Source organism: Anabrus simplex, chromosome 1, assembly GCF_040414725.1.
Source record: "Anabrus simplex isolate iqAnaSimp1 chromosome 1, ASM4041472v1, whole genome shotgun sequence".
NCBI lineage: Eukaryota > Metazoa > Arthropoda > Insecta > Orthoptera > Tettigoniidae > Anabrus > Anabrus simplex.
The window spans coordinates 882,040,583-882,065,063 of NC_090265.1; positions in this window are offsets into that span (position 1 = coordinate 882,040,583).

The following is a 24,481-nucleotide window of genomic DNA, read 5'->3' on the forward strand; positions in this document are numbered from 1 at the left end:
TGAGGCAACCCATTAGACGCGTATCGTACATTAGGCGTAGAGGTTTGGCATGTGATTTCCATTCGCCGGAAATATAAAAGATGTTGTAGTATTTTAATAAAATTAGCAGGGAGGTGTAAGTTATGAAGTTTCGACAGTAACATGTGTATGGGCACGTTGTCATAGGCAGCTTTAATATCAAGAAAAGCAACAATTGTTCCATGTTTGCGTTGTTTTGCTAGTAGCAAATCCGTTAATAATATATTAATGGGATCCGCTGTGCTTCTCCCTTTGATAAAGGCACGTTGATAGACCGGTAGCAAATTGTGATAAGCTAGACACCATAAAAGTCTTTCCAAAAGAATACTGAGGAAGACCTTCCGTAAACATGATCCTAAAACGATTCCTCTATATTCGATGAGATTGGTAGTCGAGAGTTTGGGTTTCGGTATGGGTACAAGCGTAAATGTATTCCATGCAGAAGGAGGAGCATCTGAGTTTAGTATTTTATTGTAATACGCTACGATTATTGCATGTGTATGATAAGGAAGATGGGAGAGCATTTTATAGGTAATATAGTCCGGTCCAGGAGCAGAAGTAGGTTTCTTTTGGAGTATGTTAAAAAAATCTGGATAAGATATAGTTTGGGAGAGTGTGAGAAATTTATCTGAAAGAGGCATTGTAGTGTACTGCTGAAATTCTTGAACAACGAAATCCGGAGTTAATGTGTCGTAAAATTGGGAGATGCTTTCGAAGTGTGGTTGGTCGATTTTATTGCATCCCGTATGAGCTAGTTTTTTTTATAGCTGCCCAAATATCCTTCAAACAAGTGTTTCTATGTAGGGAGTTAATAAAACATTTCCAAGATTCTCTTCGTCTTTCGTTGAATACTTTTCTCAGATGGGCAGTGTACGTTTTATATTGCAAATAATTAGCAGGTGTGAAATTTTGATTTAAAATTCTGAGCAGGCTGCGTCTTCGTTTCACCATAGCAGCGCGTTGCTTATTCCACCAGTGAATATTAATTCGTCTAGTAGTATAGTTATATTTGCGATAATGAAAAGGGTGATATATGTCCAGGTAGTTTTGAATATGTTGATATAAGGAGGTATAGGCAGAAGCTGTTTGTGAGGCAAATTGAATGCGATTTAAAATATAATCATGAAAGAGGCCAAAATCAAAATCGTGCAGATTCCGTGTTCTACGCTGAAGGTTTAAAACTATGTTCTGCGGATGGAGCTATGTTATAATGTCAATAATTATAGGAAAGTGATCACTTAGATGAGTGTCTTTGTGCGTACACCACATTGATTAATGGACGATACTTTCGGAACAAAATGATAGATCTACTGCACTGTTAGGGTGTCCGGGTGGAGATAGCCGCGTAGGAGAGCCATCATTTAAAACAAACAAAAGGTTATTTAAGATTGCATTAAGAATATGACGTCCTTTTGTTGTGATATCGACACATCCCCAGTCAGTGTGATGTCCATTGAGATCACCTGCTATTATTACACTGTCTTGGGCTGAAAACTGTGAAAAATAGTGATGCCATTGAAAGGCATTGCCTTGTATGGAGGGCGAGCAGTAGAGGTTCACGATAAGGAAATGTTGTACTCTTACAGCCAAGGAGTATGTGTTAGGAATCGTGTAAGGTAGCAAGACATTAGTATATGGTATTTGCGACGCAATTAAAGTGAGTACCCCACCGTAGCCACAATCATCGAGTCGTTCAACATTATAACCCTGGACGGAAAAGGTGGAGTCAGATTTTAACCATGACTCTTGTAGGCCCGGTTTCATCAACACATGTTAAATATATACTAACAAGTAGTTAGTTAATACGGAGTTAGAAATTTAACATCTTGTTAGGTTTCTTGCGTTTCTTCAAACTTTTCTTGTGAAATGTTAACTAATCGACTGTTAACTCTCCCAATATTGCGAACTGGTGCGAATCAAGGAGGCAGTGGTACGAACATGCTGTTTTACAGCGCGCTCCGATGCGCTTTTGTTTGAGCACAGCTGTAAAATATGGCGCGTGAAGTGAAACGGAATCGTAGTTCTAATTTTTCCTCCTTCGAAAAAGAGTTGTTAATTGGATTAGTTAGTAAATGTATAAGTTATTGAGTGCAAGCGCACAGATGGCTTGACGATAAAAGAAAAGGACGAGGTGCGGGAAAAGTCCGCGAGGGTTTCAATGGGGTAAACAGATACTTTTTTTAGCGGGTATCCGCTGTCACCTAACAAAATCACTTCGTTAATTGTCCCACTTCAAACTGTGCTCCGATATGGGAGTTATTAAATATTGTATTGTCGTGTGCAGAACCAGACCACCTAGCAAGTATATCCCTGATTTGGAGGTTAGGCTCACTAATCACCTGAACATTAACATTAACAGAGAAATATCCCTTTCGATTACGATATATTTCGGCCCAATTGCCTCCAGGTGATTGGATTCTTACATGTGTGCAATCTATTTCTCGTAGAAAAAACACCAGGAAAACGGCTTATTTCATAGAAGTCGCCGATAATTTGCTGACGCTCTTCTACTGAAGGGAATGTTATATACCTCCTTCTCATGGATGCTATTGCTGCAGACACTCGACAAACAACTCTATTAACAGTGGCTTTAGAAATTCCAGCATTGTCTCCGGCCATTATGTGAAAATAACCAGTAGCAAAAACTCGTAATGTTATGAGTACCTGCAACATTGGAGAAAGAGGTAAGTTTCTCTTCGTAGGATATTTTAATCTCACTTGAATTTCGTCAACAACATTAGCAACGACTGTTTTCGATAACCTGTATCTATGTAGAAATTTCGGATCCGTCAAATTTTCAAAGTCATTACGTCGTTGAACTCTTCTTCGATCAGAATTGTTTTGTAAAAGATCTAGATAGAGCAATTCCGCCTCGAAAGCGAGATTCACAGCAGCCATTTTGGAACAGGTTGCTAAATGCTAATGTTAGCCATTTAACATTGGAAATGGCTGATGTTAACTTTAATACGCAGTTTAACATTTCTTGATGAAACGTAAATTTTCTAAAATCGCATGTTAAAATGATTTAACACCTTGTTAAGTACTAACATGTGTTGATGAAACCGGGCCGTAATGTAATGATGTGGGGATGATATTCTTGGACGAGGAGTATTAATTCATGCTTTTTTGGAGTAATACTTCTACAGTTCCATTGCAGTATGCGCATCCTCCTCTACTAAAAACTGACTAACCTTGTTAAAGATGATTTTTAATAAATGAGCCCATTGAGGCTGTTCACCCAGAACGTCTGCTAATCGCTTGAAGTCTTGCAGTATGTCTGATTGAACGTTCTTTGTTAATCGCAGGAGTATAGGTCGATCAGATGAAGTCTGAGGACCTTCTGAAGGGGAAGCCGTGCTATTTGACTGTTCCACTTGCACCTTTGGCGGTTGAGACTGTGAAATAGATGCCCGTGGAGCATGGTCCAAAGTCGGATTGCTTAAGATCGCGTGATAGCCTGCTCTATGAAATCCCGGCAGGGGGTCTGGTCGAATTGGTCTTTGAATTACTTCAGTGAATTTCCGTTTACGAGGAGTCTCACGTGGAGACGTCGAATTGCTTGTACTAAGCTGCGGGAATAGATGTGGAACACTAAAGGGGGGCAGTCGGATGGAGTTTTTCTTGTGTTTCCTGGAAGGAAATATTGTCCACACACATCATGCGCTTGATTGCGATTTGTTGCTGATGAACTTCACATCGTTCGGATCCGACACTGTGATTTAGCCCACAATGTAGACATTTACGAAATACATCAGAACATGTTTGAGTTTCATGATTCTTAGAGCAATTACCGCATCTCGAGTATTTTGTTCTGCAGTTTTTTCTGTATGCCCATATCGTTGACACTTCCCGCAGATAATAGGGCGAAAAATGAATGCCTGAACCTCTAGTATTACGTGAAAATAGTAAAAAATTCAGGTAAAGCTTGGCTTTTGAAGGTTAATTTTATCGTTCCCGTGGGAACAAAGTTAGCTTCCCCATCAACTGTCACACGTCGGTTGAGACGTTGGGCTTTGACTATAGGGAGGGGGGTTTCAATGTAATTGATAATGTCCTCCTCAGTTAATTTCTTATCAACTCCCCGAATTAATCCAATGCGATACAAGTTGGATTCCGGAATGAAAGCTTTAAGTTTATGAGAGCTCAAAATGGGGTGTTTGAGAAAATTGTTGGCATTGTTAGCTGAGTCAAATAGAATCTGAATACGCTTTGCACCTTTCGGTTTGATAGATTTTATACCGACAATTTTACTATCGTAGAATAGCCGACCAAGCGCCATGGGTGAATATTTCCAGTGTTTTTCTCATCAGCTGACTCAACATAGATTACGTACGGCCCGCGGTGACCGGAATAGTAGTAAATCGGATTAGTTGTATCAGTCTTATCAGACTGTTTATTGGATGAAGAGTTTTCACCACCGAGAGCAGGTGTGATGACACTATTAGTGGTTGACCGCACTGTTTCTTCATGATCAATGTCACTAGAAATGTCAATGTCGAAGCGAGCCATACGTATACTGTAATGCTTGCACTATAGAGTACTGCACTTGTCGCACACGAACTAAGTAGGAAAGTAGAACCGTACACTACCACTGTTCGAAGCGAACTGCTCAGAGCTTGATGTTGGTGCCACGCTTGGCCGGTAGAAACATACGGAGCGCCCTCTCTATCTATTTCTATGATCGAAGTGCTTGCACGTTGCCTACGAGAGCAGGCAGTGCCTACGAGATACACAAGGCCTGGAAATACAACACATTAGACTCGTCCCCGAGATACTTCCGGCAAGTGCCGCTAGAGTTCTCTTTATTGTTCTGTCTCGCCCGCTCATTGCAACACTTTCGAATATGAAAAACTATAAAAATTCATTAAAACTAGTAATTTCACAAGGCAGCAAACAGATATGAGATCGAAGAAAGACGAAGAGCAATTGGTTGTCTTATTTTCTACAACGCATTTCTTACAATATGCTTAAACGAAATAAGTAATTCACGAAAGAAGCAGAGAAATCTGATAGCGAGTTTCACTTCTTACCGATTCCTTTAATTGTGCCTCAGAGTACCCGATAAGCGGATCGAGATTTCGGTCATAAATAACTTTGGGTTTAATCGCCCTTTCACCAATTATCAGCGATCCAATCTTTTCCTCCGCACATCTGATACTTTGACATTCGTATTGAAGCCGGTGTTTGGTGAGCGATGTTATGCCCGTTACGCAAATATTTATTAGCGTCGTTTCACCGTATTTCTCTTTTTTCTTCCCGTAAAATTAAATTTGTGTTCGCCTCTGTGGTGTAGTGGTTAGTGTGATTAGCTGTCAACCCCGGAGGTCCGGGTTCGATTCCCGGCCCTGCCACGAAATTTGAAAGGTGGTACGAGGGCTGAAACGGGGTCCACTCAGCCTCGGGAGGTCAACTGAGTAGAGGTGGGTTCGATTCCCACCTCAGCCATCCTCGAAGTGGTTTCCCGTGGTTTCCCACTTCTCCTCCAGTCAAGTGCCGGGATGGTACCTAACTTAAGGCCACGGCCTCTTCCTTCCCTCTTCCCTGCCTGTCCTTTCCAATCTTCCCATCCCTCCACAAGGCCCCTGTTCAGCATAGCAGGTGAGGCTGCCTGTGCGAGGTACTAGTCACCCTCCCCAGTTGTATCCCCCCGACCCAGAGTCTGAAGCTCCAGGACACTGCCCTTGAGGTGGTAGAGGTGGGATCCCTCTCTGAGTCCGAGGGAAAAACAGATCCTAGAGGGTAAGCGGATGAAGAAAGAAGAAAAAAATTATATTCGTTCTAACAGGAATAAAGCTCCTAAATGACCAATTATAGCATGCTTTTCAATTTGGTTTGCTTTTTGGTCAAGTTCAGATACCGTAAAACTTTTTTCTGATTTCATTACCCGTATCCTACTTCTCAATTTACAGATTGTTTTCTGTAATCTGGTATTTAATTTTCTCATTCGTTTATTTTTTAGATTTAACAGAGATACTCGTAGACTTTCCTTGATATAGAAACGAGACTTATACTCCTTTTTCGTTTGTGGCCGACGTATGAAGATATGGTATGTTTATCGTTATCTGAATCGGAACTTTTACTAAATTTTGATGGCAATACATTATTTTTGGGAGCTAGACGCTTCCTGCCTTTGACATTTTTCTGTTTGTGAACAGGATACACAATAAAAACAGAAGGAAGTTTGATTGATGTGCTTAAACTCAAATCTGTTTTATGAGAACAATTGCTAGGTACCTAAAGAGATCCTACTATATCACCTTGCCTAGAAATAGTTTGCTTCCATTTCTCCCTTAAACCGCACTCGGAAGGGAAACTATGGAACGTCAATTTTCATGCTTTTTAGTGTCATCCGAAATACAGAGAGATACACAACAGTGCACCTTCTTCTCAACCTCAGAGACACTCACCGACAGAAACAATATTCACAATAAATTGCACAAAATCAACACAGCATCACAATTACTCCGCATATCACAAGAACAGAACGGAAACCTGACATCTAGCGGCCTAACTCTGAACAGGGTCGGGCCGCTTTTTCAGCGACAAATTAGTAGCTATGTCCCGGCCTTGTATATCTCGTAGGCAACGGCTTGCATCTGCTGATTATCACCAAATAGGGTTATCCTGAACTAGAACCAAGAGGCAGCCCGCGTGTACTACTCGGACTATGCCATTCCACCTTCATTTTGTTTCAGGGCTTGAAAGTTAGAATATCGATGTAATTTTTAAAAGTACTATTGTGGTATCCTGAGATTCAGTTAAAATGCCGAATTACTGTTGTGTGTCATTGTGCAAAATCCGAGGCATGCCACTTTCGTTCCATCAGTTTCCGAAAGATGTGAAACTTAGAAAACAGTGGTTACATTCAATCAGAAGGAAGAATCTGAAACTGAGCAAGATTACGAAGAATGATAGAGTCTGTTCAGCACATTTTAGGAGCGATGATTATAGAACGACGTTATTAGGTACGTAGATAAGTATATAAATGATTACTAGTACGCCTATAGGCTATTTTACATCAAATGTGTTAAAGTGCGTGTAGAGGTACAGCAGAGAGGTAGATGCCACTTGCAGTTGAATTTGTAATTGTAATATTATCGTTCGAATGACTATGAATATTTTGATTTTGTATGTGAAAGGTCGCGGTTGAAATTACATACAGTGCCATCTGTATTTCCCTGGACTCCTGACACCGGCTCAGATGTAAAGATGAGAAAGGTTAGGGCACGTAACAAAGGAAAGAAAGAAGATAATCTGATGACAAGGCAAGACACAGCTCGACAGCTGTGTTTCTGAACACCAGTGACTCACCTATAGCATCATTTGAAGAGTGTCAGTGATCTAGTGTTAAGAAAAATATGAACCTTCCATTATAAAGCGGTACGGGTTAATTACTTAGGGATGTTGCATGCGTCTGCAGGTATTTCCAATTTCACCAGAATACTGTTTCTTTGTAACAATGATGAAATTGAGAATGGCCAAAACAGATAAGGAACTTGCATACCGGTACGATTTGAGTTTAAATGTAACAACAGTAGGGCTAATTTTTTCTGTGTGGATAAATTTTATGTACTGCCAGTACTGCTGTGACGTATCAATGTAGTAATCTTGGAGGCAGCCCACGGGTGGCCCAGATTGGTTGCGCAGTAGATGTTAGTTTTCCCTCGTCCTGCTCGTGACGTCATCACAGGAGCACCGTGACTGTGTAGATACAACCACACGTGTATCTTATATCGTTGTTTATAGCTGTCTGTCTTATAAAGAAAGGATTTTCACGTAATATCTATACGTAATTTCTTTTTGTATATTGCTGTTGGTTTATATAGTGTCCTACTGTATTTTGCGTAGTGTGTGTGCGTGTCGTGTCGTAGTTCGTTTCTGTGAAATATCTGTAAAGTTGCCGTGTTCCGTGCAGTGAGGTACACTTATTTTTTTCGTTAGTTGCGTGAATAGTGTAATAGTAGCTGGAGTGAAATTTCTGTGTTCATTGTATCATTGCGACAGAAAACCGTACCGCAATCTACAGCGACACCTGATTGTTCAGCAGAGGGATTTCGATACCTCGCTGGCTACATCGCCTTCCGTGGAAGAAAATATGACAGGTCAATGGGAAGTCCCACTGGGGAAATGCTTTCCATTTCTTCTGGTACAGCCCTTGTGGGATGAATAGAGGTTATCTCGGGGAGGTCTACTCGTTCCATCGGAAGAATGGTAAACCAAATAAAGGAATTTGAGTTAATTTTCACGGACACTTACGGAGGTGCTGAACTGTGACAAAAAAATAACACGGCACTTAACGCCCTTGAAAGGGCCTTGGCCTGCCCAGCGACCGCTGTTCAGCCCGAAGGCCTGCAGATTATGAGGGGTCGTGTGGTCAGCACGACGCATCCTCTCGGCCGTTATTCTGGGCTCCTCAATTCTAATCACTTAGGCTGAGTGGACCTCGAACCAGTCCTCAGGTCGAGAGAAAAGTCCCTGACCTGGCCGGGAATCAAACCCCGTGCCCCCGGGCGAGAGGCAGGAACGCTACCCCTACACCACGGGGCCGGCGCTGAACTGTGACGCATACCTTATATTATACGCAAAGTGTGTCAAATAATTAGCAGTAAAATCCCCGCTGTACCACAAGAAATAGTAAAAATGTATGTTAGAACGAGAACATTTATATGCATGCGACAAATGAACATTCGGGCATGGCAGCTCATCGGCGAAAGGCACGGCAGTGGATTTCATCTTCAAAAGCAACTACTTCATGACATCTGATCTGGACTGTGTTGTAATTGTTTTTCCTGTTCTTTCTTATTCTTTAATTTAAAAAAAGTAGGAATATCTATGCATGGTTTCGAATATGAACTTACTTCTGCTGCTCTTATAACATGTGTTAAGCTTTAAACTCGATACCTGCGGAAGTAAATCAGTATATCGTATGTTAACATACGGTAGTTCCATTACGAAAGTTCTGCTGTCAAGATTTAATATTACAAACATTTCATATGTCTAAATATTTATGTTTACAGATTTGAGAACGCGTAACCTTCCTCAAACTAAATAGAGGAACTTGGAATTGTTAATAAATTTCAAGCGTTGGTCAGTGCACCATCACGTTACATTTATGCCTTATTCGTAATAGACATAATGAAAACTTACTCTGCTATACTCTTTTTCACTCGTATAAAAGCAGTAATCTTTATGTCTGGTCTGCAATTAGTTCTGAGAGACTGTAATGTTTGCTGGTGTTATGAGATTCCTACTGATTTGCGCGCTCTGGACTCGGCTGCTTTGCTCCTACTGTGACGTCATTTCGTTAACCAATAGCAGCTCGTCTCGCGTTGGGCCCAACCTTTAGTAGTGTTTAAGAACCTTGGAGGCAGCCCTACCCAGGGAGTGGCGCCCCTGCCTATGTGAGTCCCAGAGCACACTGACCCGGTGTGTAGCATCTGCTAAGGGTCCCTTGCCAGGGTTACGGTTGTGCCATTTCACAGTTCTTTATATGGACTGATCGGAACAAAAATGGAGTTCAAGTTACTAAAACGTCAATGTTAAAACATCAAGCGTCAATACGAGCTGGAATGATAATCTTTTCATCAAGGAACCGTACATAGAAGGCGGTGGAAAAAGAATGACGAATGCAGATTATTTGAAGCTATTATTAAAATGAAGATTTTCTTCTGACTTCCATTCTTTCAACTGACCTACAGGAAGCAAGTCGCAGTTGACTACGGGAAGAGAATTCATCTTATCGGGAATAAATAGCGAAGATTGACAGGAATTTTTAATTCGCGGCAACACGCAACAACGCTAGCTGCATAAGTTAAATCGCTGCGCGAAATTAAACTACCTGTGAAAGTAGATATCAAGATTACTACATTGATACGTCACAGCAGTCCTTAAACGACGTATATTTGGCCGATAATGCCTATTTCAGACAGCTGAGAGCTTATCCAGCTGACAAGAACATTTAAAATAAGGAAAACATAGAGAAGTCATTTTTGCATTCTAGTCAAGAGAAATAGATACTACCTATCCCAGCTTATTTGAGACAACCTTACTGAAATAAATTGTCCCAGAGCAATACGTAGATATTGTAGGCATATTGAAACAGATGTCAACTAGAAGATGACGACATTGAATAAAATGTTTTATTATTCTGTTCCAAATGCACAAGCCTCCATCATGATGCTGTAAAAGGAAAAGGCGATACTACTCGGATGATGGCAGCGCGATGCGATGTTGACAGTCCAGGATGACCAGGAATCAGCTGAGAGGAACAAATGTGTACCCAGATGCTTAAGAGAGAACCATGGAGCGATGTCCGCATATCCAACGACCAGATGCGAGACGGCAGCAGGACTCCTTAAGCAAAGTTAAGTCCTCTATAAGTCGTAATTATAAGTAAGAATTTTTCTTTTTGTGACTATGTATTGTCATAACTTATGACAGTGTGAATATGTGCGTAAGTGGTTATCAAAGTGAGGTTACAGGATGTAGGTATTCTTCTACCTTTAATGTCAAGTCCACATGTAGGCGTAGTCAGCCAGTGATAACCGTTCGTAATGTTGTCAATGCGATGTGAGAGAAGGTAATTCGTATTTCGCTCGTTGTCAGTGAAGTGCACAGAGTGTGAAATAGAAGTTAGTTACACATGTGTGGTAATTTTACCAGGCTAATATGATAAGAGATCGTATATAGGAAATGTTTACGGTAAAGATATGAAATAGTACATCTCAGAATAATGATACGTTTTTGACACTATGACAGTAAGAATAATTTTGTAATATGAGGAGATTGTGATACATATACGTCGAGATTAATGAAATAATGTGTTTATTATGTAATGAAATGTTTTTACGTAAAGTATGGAATGATGGTTGATGAATAAGAGTAATGATATAGGATGGTGATGTTTAGTGATGGTGATATTTGCTATTCTTCCAGAGATTGGTCATAGTAGTTTTATTTGAGATGATGTTGTTTCCAATGTATGCATTCTGAGGTAGATATTGAAATCGTGCTACTTTCAATCGATGACTTTAACCCAAAGTGTATTCGGGGTAGCTTAGGATACGATCTCAGCACTATTAGAGCAGTGTTATTATGAATATTAAGGGTCATCAAACGAGCTATGATGTGAGCGATGACAATAATTTAGCCTTCACTGAAATATTTCTAATGATTATAGAGAACTTTCTCACATGATAAGCTAATTTCAGATTTTATTTAGACAATCTGACATATCACTGGTGACTTAGTTACGCACATGAGGAATATTAGTTGAAGATAGAGTCTTCTGACAAGATAGATTTTCTACTTGTGGTATGTTTTGGTAGAAATACAGCAAGATACGTCCATTAATGCAACTTTAACTAAAATACGCACTTGAATTAATTGATAACCTTGAAATAAGATAATAATTTCTTAGAATTTGCCACATACACTGACTGACAGACAGACAGACAGAGCAAATGCAACACCAAGAAGGAGTGGTCAGAACTTTATGCCAATTGCAGGGTAGACTGACGTCACTGAGGTATGCTCATGATGTGAAATGCGCCGCTGTGCTGCGCACGTAGCGAACGATAAATGGGACACGGCGTTGGCGAATGGCCCACTTCGTACCGTGATTTCTCAGCCGACAGTCATTGTAGAACGTGTTGTCGTGTGCCACAGGACACGTGTATAGCTAAGAATGCCAGGCCGCCGTCAACGGAGGCATTTCCAGCAGACGGACGACTTTACGAGGGGTATGGTGATCGGGCTGAGAAGGGCAGGTTGGTCGCTTCGTCAAATCGCAGCAGATACCCATAGGGATGTGTCCACGGTGCAACGCCTGTGGCGAAGATGGTTGGCGCAGGGACATGTGGCACGTGCGAGGGGTCCAGGCGCAGCCCGAGTGACGTCAGCACGCGAGGATCGGCGCATCCGCCGCCAAGCGGTGGCAGCCCCGCACGCCACGTCAACCGCCATTCTTCAGCATGTGCAAGACATCCTGGCTGTTCCAATATCGACCAGAACAATTTCCCGTCGATTGGTTGAAGGAGGCCTGCACTCCCGGCGTCCGCTCAGAAGACTACCATTGACTCCACAGCATAGACGTGCACGCCTGGCATGGTGCCGGGCTAGAGCGACTTGGATGAGGGAATGGCGGAACGTCGTGTTCTCCGATGAGTCACGCTTCTGTTCTGTCAGTGATAGTCACCGCAGACGAGTGTGGCGTCGGCGTGGAGAAAGGTCAAATCCGGCAGTAACTGTGGAGCGCCCTACCGCTAGACAACGCGGCATCATGGTTTGGGGCGCTATTGCGTATGATTCCACGTCACCTGTAGTGCGTATTCAAGGCACGTTAAATGCCCACCGCTACGTGCAGCACGTGCTGCGGCCGGTGGCACTCCCGTACCTTCAGGGGCTGCCCAATGCTCTGTTTCAGCAGGATAAAGCCCGCCCACACACTGCTCGCATCTCCCAACAGGCTCTACGAGGTGTACAGATGCTTCCGTGGCCAGCGTACTCTCCGGATCTCTCACCAATCGAACACGTGTGGGATCTCATTGAACGCCGTTCGCAAACTCTGCCCCAGCCTCGTACGGACGACCAACTGTGGCAAATGGTTGACAGAGAATGGAGAACCATCCCTCAGGACACCATCCGCACTCTTATTGACTCTGTACCTCGACGTGTTTCTGCGTGCATCGCCGCTCGCAGTGGTCCTACATCCTACTGAGTCGATGCCGTGCGCATTGTGTAACCTGCATATCGGTTTGAAATAAACATCAGTTATTCATCCGTGCCGTCTCTGTTTTTTCCCCAACTTTCATCCCTTTCGAACCACTCCTCCTTGGTGTTGCATTGTCACTGTCAGTCAGTGTATGTCATATGATTATGCTATTTTAAGATAAATTTCGACTTAAAGCGGAGATAGCTTTGCTTATACTGAGATAAAACACCAAGAAACCACAGGCTTGTATACCATGAAACCTTATGTTAACTATCTGATGGTGTAAGAAAGATGAGAACGATTTTCCATGTTATTTTCAGTTGTGTATGGGCACAAAACATTAAGTGCAGCCCAGGATGACGTTTTTCGTTAATCAAGTATGAGTTAAATAATAGCTGACAGAACTTTTGAGTTAATTTATGGAGCAATTTCGTTCAAGAGGAAGAGATTCCAACTCTTAAAGAAATATTTACCAAATATTTTAAACTGCGTTCTACATTCTCATAGACGACCTCGATCTGAAATGATGTACATAGTAATTGATGTAATTTTCTTTTCATTTTTACTTTGTTAGATGCATCTAATATTTTCGTTATCATTTAGTATTTTTTTAATCATTTAATACTCTAATTTTTAGCTGATTTTCAAAATACTATTTAATATTTTACGTAATTATCAAATGATTTCATGTGGCCAATAATTTAATGGACTGATATAATCATGGCCTAGAACTTTAATACTTGTTATTAATTTCAAGAACTTAATTTTTCTTTCATTTCAATTTAACAGTGCTAGACTACTGTACTTCAAATTAAAGATCGATAGAGAACGAGATAACTTCATTTCCAAGCGATTTTGACTAGATAAAAGGAATTTTATGAATACGACGAGGTACACTACTCAATGCTACATGATTTAAAGAAGGATTAGGGAAACCTTTCTTCATTCTTTGAATTGAGTGGACAATAAATGATGTATTATGAAACCTCATAATTTTTTTAAATGTCTTTCTGCGATAGTTATTAGTTGTAAGACTGTATTTATTTTTTTACTTGCGATTTCTCTGGTGATATATGTGGAATCTAACTAATAGCGTGTAGGAGACGTCCTTCGACGTAAGTTAGGATTTACCACGGATTAACCGGCGTGCTTTCTCTAGCGGAACTCATAGCCCATAACTTTGAACAGCGAGTACCATTTACAATTAGAGCTAGTCTGGATCTTGTGCGTCCTTACCTGGACGCGGGAACGGCGCACGGTGAAGACCTCAATGGCAGCTATGGTGGAGAAGATAGCCCTCGATACAGCATAGATGGCGGAAGAGGAAACCTAATTGTCCGGGGCTAAATGGACATCTCCTGTAGGAGGGCAGCAGCTCCAACAGTACCATGTAGTAGCACATGAAGAAGGACTTCATCAGTGGTACTACGTTGGATGTGAGAAGCGCAGCTGTAACAGCCTCCACGGTTCTCACACTGCGGCAGAGAAAGGAAACAGAAGTCCTACTGAGCTGTCTTCCAATATGATTATGGTTACAGATACTAAAGAAATGGCCCTCAGTCCGTTGCACCCCTTAAGTGGGGAGAGGGTGCTAACAATCCTCCCGAGGACAAGTATTGATAAGTTTCAATTTTATAACAAAAGAATAAGAATAACCACATGGAATGTGCGAAGTCTATATGTGGCTGGGAAACTTGAAAACGTTGAATCAGAAATGCAACGCTTGGAAATCAAGATTTTGGGCCTTAGTGAAGTTCGATGGCCTGGGTCAGGAACACAACAAACTCATCATGGAGTTCTGTATTACTCTGGTGGTAACGATCCTCAATATCAATATGGAGTGGATGTGCTCCTCTCGTCTGATCTGGTGAAGTCTGTCATCGATTTCATTCCCTTTGGAGAGCGTGTCATGTTTCTTAAACTACAAACTTCCCATCGTCCCATGAATATTATCCAAACCTATGCTCCAACCGGCGATAAGGATAACGAATTAGTCGAATAATTTTATTCCATCCTAGAGGAGGCAATGTCCCTTACAAAGAAAGGGGATGTAACTCTTCGCCTTGGTGATTTCAATGCTAAGATAGGACTCGGTGCAGAGGATGAAATTATTGGACAATATGGCCTTGGTGGGAGAAATGCCAGAGGTGATCGTCTAGTTCAGTTTTGTTCAGAACAACAGCTCTCTGTTATTAATACCTTTTTCAAGCTACATCCCCGGCGCTTGTATACATGGACGTCTCCTGCAGATTGTGAAGGTCATATTGTAAGGAATCAGATAGACTTCATTCTCATCAAAAGTCATCTGAAAAGATACGTGAAAGCTGTCAAAACCTACCCTGGGGCGGATGTTAACAGCGACCATAATCCCGTCGTCATGGACTTAACACTTCGGCTCTGTATTTCGAGCTCAGACAACCCTGAAGCTTGAAGAACGTATGAATACAATAATCAACTTGGAAACAGAGGATATTGAATCACAATGGACTGCACTAAAGAACATACTCACCACCGGCCCCCATATGACAGTTTTTAGAGGGGGGCCTAGACCTGGGGGTTGTAGTATTTTAAATATTTTGAAAGATGAATGGTGACTTGTATTCCGCAGTAGAATAAACCCACGTTATCCTCTGCCTGTTGATGGGGTGTGGTACTACCACTTCTCCGTAATACCGACTTTTAAATCATTTTCTTAAAAGAAAAACGCCTGACAACGTTAGATTTTTGCCTTTCCCTGAAAGCTAGAGGGGGGCCTCGGCCCCCCTGCCCCCGGGTATGGGCGCCCTTGATACTCACTGATACTCAAGAGAATGATAAAGGACATTCGAACAGTTCAAAAAACAGCCATGGATGACAGGAGATATTCTACAGCTTATGGACCAAAGACGGAAAGCGAAACATGTAAACAAAGTCCAATACCAAGAACTAAACAGGACAGTGAGGAGGGCGTGTAGGGAAGCAAAAGAACTATGGCTCGTGGAGAGATGCAGAGAAATAGAACTTCTCCAAGAGAAACATGACTTGTTTAATCTCCACAAGAAGATCAAGGAACTTGTAGGGAAATATCACAGGCCATGTAAAGCTATACTGAGGGATGCCAATAACACCATTTTGGTAGGAGTCGAAGACAAGTTGGAGTGTTGGAAAGAATATGTTGAAAAACTATTTAGCTATGTAAGGCCAGACAAATCACCTTTTATTGGCGAAGGCAGCGAAACAAGTCCAAATATAACCCAAGAGGAAATACTGTATGCAGTCAAACTCCAGAAGAATGGTAAAGCTGTAGGTCCGGACAAGATTCATGAAGAAACTCGCAAACTCATTGCTGAAGGCCATGGCAGAGGACTAGAGCTGCTAACTAAGTACATTATTCAACGCAATATATAAATCTGGTAGAATTCCATCTGACTGGCTAAGATCTACTTTTGTCACCATAACTAAAAAGGCTAGTGCATCACATTGTGATGATTATCGTATGATCAGCCTAAAGTCCCATGTGCTGAAGGTATTTCTGCGTATTATCCACACTCGAATGTACCTCAAATGCGAACACCAAGTTGGACATACTCAGTTTGGCTTTAGGAATGGACTGGGTACTCCTGAGGCTCTTATCTCCTTGAATGTTTTGACCCAGAGATGCCTATATATGAATGCAGATGTGCACGCTTGTTCCATCGACTACCGAAAAGCATTTGATTGCGTATCTCATTCAAAACTTGTTCAGATTTTAAAATCTACTGGTGTAGATGTTGGTAATCTTCGTAGCATTTCCCATCTGTGGAATCAAACGGCAGAGTTCAAAATAGAAGGAACTACTATTGAGGATATAGCTATACGAAGAGGTGTCCGCCAGGGATGTGTCCTGTCCCCACTCCTTTTTAACATCTACTCTGAAGCTGTGTTCAGAGAAGCTATAGAAGATGTTAATCTAGGTATCAAGATCAATGGTTTTATCATTAATAACATCCGTGTTGATGACACGATTGTGTTAGCCAGCAACCCTAGTGATCTTCAAATCATTATAAACAACATCGTGAGGACCAGTGAAACCTACGGTTTATCCTTGAATATTAACAAGACCAAGCTGATTGTATTCTCAAAAACACCAAAACTGGCCTCCATTTACATCAACAACAACATCGTCCAACAAGTATCTTCTATCAAATATCTTGGAACTCTAGTGAACCAGCATTGTGATTCAAAATGTGAAATATTACCCAGGATTGGACAAGCAAAAAATATGTTCAATACCATGAGGACCTTATTTACCAGCCGAGAACTCAACCTCCAGCTCAGAGTTCGAATGCTACGTTGTTATGTCTTTCCTGTCCTTCTGTATGGTTTCGAAGGGTGGACACTTAGCCCTTTATTGGAGAAGCGTATTGAACCTTTTGAAATTTACTTATACAGAAGAATACTCCGAATATCTTGGGTAGAAAAGAAGACAAATGAAGAAGTCCTCAACATCTTGAACAAGAAGAAAGAGCTTCTCATGACCATCAAGGAGCGTAAGCTCAGCTTCCTCGAGCACATCATGAGAGGTAAACGATACGAACTTCTCCGACTTGTTATTTAAGGGAAGATTGATGGGAAAATATCTGTGGGAAGACGGAGAAATTCCTGGCTGAAAGACTTGCGGCGGTGGTATGGACATACGTCGATAGAAATCTTCCGTGCTGCCGTTTCGCGTGTAATCATAATCAATTGGATCGCCAACCTCTGAAGGGAGACGGCGTCATAAGAAGAAGACTGCCAGTTCAAAGATTCGAAGTATTAAATGTTTCGGTTGATCAGAAGACTGTGAGGGAAAACTCCCCTCTGGAATTTAAGAAGCAATTTCCTAACACAAGAGTAATTTTAGACTGTACTGAAATTCCAATCATGAAGCCTAAGAGTTCTAGTGTTCAACAGGAAAAATTTTCTACAAAGAGTGTAGCGCTCTGAAGGTACTAATTGGAATAAATCCACCGGGATTTGTGGGTTTTATATCAGTTGTGTATGGTGGATCAGTTTCAGACGGGCAGTTGTTTATAAAATCTAATATTATTGACTTACTGGAAGAAGGTAACACAGTAATGGTTGACTGAGGATTTCAAATTCAAGACTTGCTTTGCTCAAAGGGAGTAAGTGTAAATATTCCATTCTTCTTGAAAGGAAAAAGGCAGTTCTTCACCATGGAAAATGCCATGACAAAGAGAATTGCTTCCAAATGGATGCACATTGAAAGGGCTATAGGTTTAGGGAAAACATACAAAATTCTACAAACAAAACTTCACATAAGCGAAGTTCCTCTGTCAGGTAGGATTATTTTTGTATGTTACATGTTTGCAATTTCAGGAGGTCAATCATATGATAGCTAGTATGTATATATTTACAATAAAATTAAGCCTACTAAAGCAAAACATGGTAGGTAGACTATATCATGTTACAAGTGAGCAATAGCTGGAAGCATGATATCAAAACAATTTTAATTGTTCATTTATACCAAAGACCTATGAACGTAATTCTCCATTAAAGCTGGAATAAAGTACTCATAGTGAAATCTCCCATGCTGTGGTAGCATTTCTTCAATAAACTCCTCATTCCTCTCAATGTTTATTATTACCATATAAACAGCTGTGTAGACAGCAAAACTACAGAACTGTCTATCCGTGATAAACAACTGTCCTTGCACTTGAAAATAATAGTTGTGTGTCTGCTTTAAATGTATGCCATCTTTGTCCTCAATTAAATAAGGTGCATTACTGGCAGATACTTTGTCATATTCATGGCTTGGCACACTTTTCAGTTCCAGCACTCTGTTATTCCCAATGAGTCCATCACAACTTGTTGCTAGATAGATTTGATGCGATGAATAATCAGCCCACATTTTGATACACTATGGTCTGTAATTTCTTCATACCTCCTCCTTGCCAGACATTCCTTATCCAAACCCCACTTCATAAATTTATTTTGGTATTGTCTACCTGCAATTATTGTATGGGCCAAAGTTTTGGCATCTTTAGTGTGGCATATTCTATCAAAATAACTTGCAGTTAGCCAGTACTTCCTTTCCTTGTACCATAGTGCACATCTGGATTGCCCTCTTGTTCCCTTTCTATATGTTTTATGGAATCCTCAGAAACAGACACTAACTCAGATAAATAATTTGAGTTTATGCCTATTCCATAAAAATGATCATGTGCAACAGACAAGATGTTAACATTTGATCTGGGAAGTGATGGCAAATAAGACAGTTTCATTCCTGAATTTTCAATCAAACGTCTCACATACGACTCATAACCTTCCTCCTTTCTGAATGAGGCTGGTCTTGGGCCAAGAAAAAATATCAGTTTTCCTTCTCTTAACACTAGTACAACATACCTATTAGGTCATTATTCACCCTTCACCAAAATAATGCAGTCGAACAAAACTAGTAGTGCACACTTCCAACAAACGAAATACAGACTAAGCAACATAACACCAAGCACAGAAAAGAAAATCAGTTTTCCTCCTAACTTACTGTATTAACAGTAACACGACATATTCATAACCGTGAACCTGTTGCTATGGGCAGATTTGACACTTTTACGGGACTTCCGTGTACTTTCCTTTTTCGTGCAGGCTGGTGAAATGTTTGTAAAACGTCAGTTGGTGTTTCTGAACATTTTATCAAACCAGTTTTGCTGAAGTATTCAAGGACAGCAGTATGCTAGCAACAGGCTTTGGGTCCAATACCTGCTACACTCTCACAACTTGCTACTAGAACGCCAGAACCACAGGGATCTAGTATCAACGTAACAGTGTACTGGTTGTTTTTGGTGAATTGTGATCTCACAGAAGTACAAATATTCTATCACCCTCAAACACACAATTAATTATTTTAATGAACCTTTCATTAAATAAATTATAACTGGCATCACATAACGACTTGTAATTCTTCACTGGAGCTCGATCGATCTCGGATTTTCTGAAAACGAAGTATTCCATCAAGTGAATATGTGTTAATTTCACATGGGGCAGAAAGGAGATTGATAAATCTTTAAAGTCCATGTCACTTGGAAATATACTGGTAAGGACCCATGGGGCTACTTGGGACACTTTTTTGATTTAAACACTTGCCATTTTCATAAAAATGTTATTTGTGTTAAAGTAACTTTTTGAAAACGCGGGTTTACAGTTATACTTCCTAAACGTGAGATAGTATCATTTCTACAGTTATACAGAAATGGAGAAATTTGAATTTAATGGGTGTCCCAAGTTATACCCCAAGTTGGGGTTTCTTGGGACACTGATTTAAAACACATGATATTCTCAAGTTAGCCTATTGTAGGATAACTAGGGACACTTCAAATATATAAATAGATCATATAAGTGAAAAATTAATAACATCATTTATTTATAATGATATATTTGACCATAATTGAACATATTTGATACTATACACAGACCCTACCATAAACTTAGTTTTTAATTTCAAAGGGGAATGTAAATTTGCCCCTCCTCACATTGACTGGCTGCACACTAGTTAAAATGACATTTACATCAATTTCCATAATATCATCAACAATTGGAAAAATATACACATTTCCGAAAGATTTTGAACTTTTTCTTAGAAATTTCACTGTCACTTTATCGTTATCAACATCTAATTGTGTGATCTGTCCGTAATATTGTTTCATCACTTCTTTCTTTGTGTTCTCGTTAAACATCAAGTTCACAAGCACAAATTCACCGACAGAAAGTTTATTTATGTTCACTCCTAAGTTTTCTGGTACCGATACGGATGTTTTCTCATCATAGTCACTTAGGTCAAGATCAGCGGCTGAGTTGTGGACAGAATAAGAGTCTGTATCATCACTAGAGGTCTCATCAAATTTCCTTTTACGCCTATTTCTTTTTATTTGTTGCAGCATTGGTGCATCACCTTCTGGTATTTCTGGAGCATTAGGGCTCACTGAAAGATATTCTACCAGTATTCCTCTTCCTGGTGGAACATGTAACTTTTTCCTTTTCAACTTCTTCAAAGGCTCCGTTTCTCTTTTCCTGGATTCCTCCAAATAAGAAATAAGTTTCAAAGGTAAGGACCCATTCACTGCTAGAATTATCAGCAGATGTAGATGTTGATGGTCCTTGATCAATAGATCGTGTCCTTTTGTGGGGAAGCCTTTTCAGCACTTGTTCTCTGTCAACAGGGGCAATTCCTGATGCTTTAAATCCACTCTGGATGTCTTTGCATATTGCGTCAGTTCCCATTTCCTCTATCGTTTGCCTCAGGAGACGTGTAAATTGGTCTTTGGGAACAGTTCCTCTGTTCTTGTTTTTCCACTGTGTTAGCACTTGACGCCATTTGACTTTTAATGGTCGAAAAAAGCGACATCCAAAGGTTGAGTGAGTCCAGTGCTGTTGGGGGGCAGAAGAACAAACTTAATGTTGTTGCTCTTACACTCGTTTATAATCCAAGGTGATATGTGACTTGCCAGGTTATCACCAATCATCACTTTGACATCATTTTTGTCAAATCTTCGAAAATATGGCAAGGCAATTGTTCTGAACCAATCTTCAAATATTTCGATTATAAACCATCCACTTTTTGATCGATTGTACACTGTTCCCATAATACCTCCCTCTGTCCATGTGTTGTACAGGTGCTCAGCCTTATACGTAATATAGGGAGGCAGTAAAGTGCCATCAGCGGCAGCAGTAAACATGACGGAGGTACTTGATTTGGTTGAATCAATAATTCTCTCAGGATGACGGCTACCTCTTCTAACAACAATTCTGTGTTTTCCAGGGTCATCTGTCATGTTAGTTTCATCATAGTTGATTATTTGTTTGGGCGGTACACCATCTAACGTCACACTCAATTCATCAAAGTACTGATTAATAATGATATCATCTACACTGGCTCGACTCCTCTTTATATTTTGGCACATTTTGTTTGAGAGTTCCTTTTTGTATCTTCCTAGGAAAGAACGCACAAAATCCACACCAGGTAAATTGTCTTTAAACCTTTTCTCACTTTTACCCAACCTATCAAGGTATGATTTGACAATAAGTCGAATATCATACACTGTTAGTGGAAATCCCCAGTCACCGGCCAAGATCAAACATTGCACCAGCTCTTCTTGGTCTTCCACTGAAAGTACGTATGGCCTCCCAACTTTTCCCATACTTTTCCCATTAAGTTTCCTATTCAAGGTGGACTTCGATACACCAAATTCTTCAGCTGCTTTACGGAGAGATGTCCCTTTCTTCACAGCGTCAACTGCTTTTTCTAGCTGGTTTGCAGAATAGTCCTTATATGTACGTGCGTCACACACTCGTATATAATCACGTACCATATTTGAAGCTGAAAGAAGAAAAAACAAAATTAAACATTCTGATACTTACATAACGTGAAGTTTAAATAATGTGAAGCTTAGATAATGCGCAGTTTAGATAGTATGCTAGCTGTCCCAAGTTACCCCAACTTCTACACTGTAGGAAAATTTTGTTCTCTACTAAATTACAGTTGGCAATATGATCTTTTCACTGTTACAGGCTGTTTAGAACAGTATGAGGTTATGCATGAAGGTGCGAAAACTTATTCAGCCTTAATAGATTCTTGTGTGGAGACAAAGTTATTTCATACATATATTTTTAGATAAATATGTAAAAAAATTAAAACGTGTATTGCAAACTTACCTTCAAGTCACAGAAGATATGAATTTTCTCACAGTAACAGTCACTTAGGCCCCATCCACAATGCAAACGTAACCGTAAACTTAACGACGTAACGTAACCGTAAAATTAACGTAAAATTTGTGGTATTCACAATGGAGGAACGTAACATTAACGTAAAGAGTACACAGCAGCCAATCAAAACGCTGCCATGTTATTTAGTACGGAAGTCAGGTTTTGGGCTATCTCGCAGTTTTATATTTCAATACCTCGATGGAATCAAACAACGTGGTAGCGGAATTCCTATTACTTCATACATCTATTGCTTTGCTCCTGGGAGCTGTGTAGGCCTACGGTACCTGAAAAAGCGATCTAAACAACGGTGCAGAAAATGGGTTCATCCCTTGAATCATAGAAGTTTATCTCAGGGCGATTTCGGTAATCTACTGTAAGAAATGACCCTCATCAGTTCGTTTTGGACATGCGGATAAAACTTGAACTGTTTGCCTTTCTTACGATTTGCTTCCTCTTTTGTAATAAAGAGAAATGTAAGGTCTCCTTTACCGACATCTATGACCCTATCTATCACACCCTGATAAGATGTTTGGATCTATTTGTTTGGATGATATCGTTTTCGTAAACTAGTAGTCCGTCATAATGTTAAGAAATATACAGGGACACTGTTTTATTTATGACAGGGATTGTCTCTCGTCCGTTTGCCAGCGCTGCGAGCTTGTCCCCCGCCATTTATTGTCAGATTTCATTACTACAGGATATTAATTTCCACCTATTATTTTTCGGTACAGCGTATTTGTAATTCTTTTTCCTTCTATCATACATAGCCTATACACAAGACTATTTTGAAAGAGAATTACAAGTGTTTCGTCGAAAGAAGTCATTATATCGTGCACAACACACAATGTTTACCTCTGCTCTGATTGGCTGGTTCTTAAAGTTAACGTAAAATTAACCGCAAGAGCTTGGAGTTTGCAATCCCTTAATTTTACGGACTCGCAGTTAAGTTTACGTCGGCGCATTGTGAATGGATCCATTAGATAAGATGGCCGCTAACTTCTAAGTTAACGTTAATTTTAAGTTTACGTTACGTTACGTTTGCATTGTGAATGGGGCGTTATTGCACACACATCCGTATACTTACAAGAAGGCGAACTAAAACAGTGTTGCCAATAAGGAGAACTAAAACATGAGATGCTGTAATGTCCCAAGTTACCCCAGCGTCCCAAGTAGCCCCATGTTAAGGAACCCTATTTTCTGTCGATGTTTCCGTTGTCATATGTATTCCCATCTTCATGTAAGCCGGCAATCTAAAAAGAACAAACATTCATAGATAATTATAGTACCAGTATGGACTGCATTGATTATATCCCTGCATTTATGTTTTAAAACAGGCCTACTTTCGCGGAGACAGCGTGTAAAACATCTCTATCGTACCTTTGACAAAGCTCTTGTTTATTGCCACGAACTCTCCCACCTCGCTTTCACAACTCTTCTTTTACAGTGATTGTTTGTCCAACCCTTGTCCCGTTTCCCTACGGGGTCGGGTATGAGGTGAGATGAATTTGTCGTGGCGGTTTTTTTATGACCGGATGCCCTTCCTGACGTCAACCTCATCAGAGGAGTTAATGGGAGATGAAATGAATGACGTGATATATGATAGTAGGGAGAGGGTGAAACCCGGTGCCGGCACATAGCCTACTCCTGTCGAATAGCACCAAGGGGTCTGCTCAAGGCTTAACGTCCCCATCCGACGGACGAATCACCATCAACAGCGTCATATGCCCTCACTCCATATGAGCACTGCGGAGAGGTTTGGAATTTAATCCAGGCTTTTGGCACGCAATCTAGTGATTAGAAATTGTATACCACCACCTCCCCTACCCTGCCGGCCAACATTCTGATGGTGAAAATTTTTTCGACCAACGGGACTCGAACCGGCTAACCTCGCTGTTAGACCGTTTTAGACTTCAGCGCCTTAACGATCATGGCCACCAGGCGGGATCATATTCATTTTATCTATGTTCGGATAAATATTAAATACGGCACTATTGGCATCATCCATATTCTCATTAATAATTTTGCTATGCATAA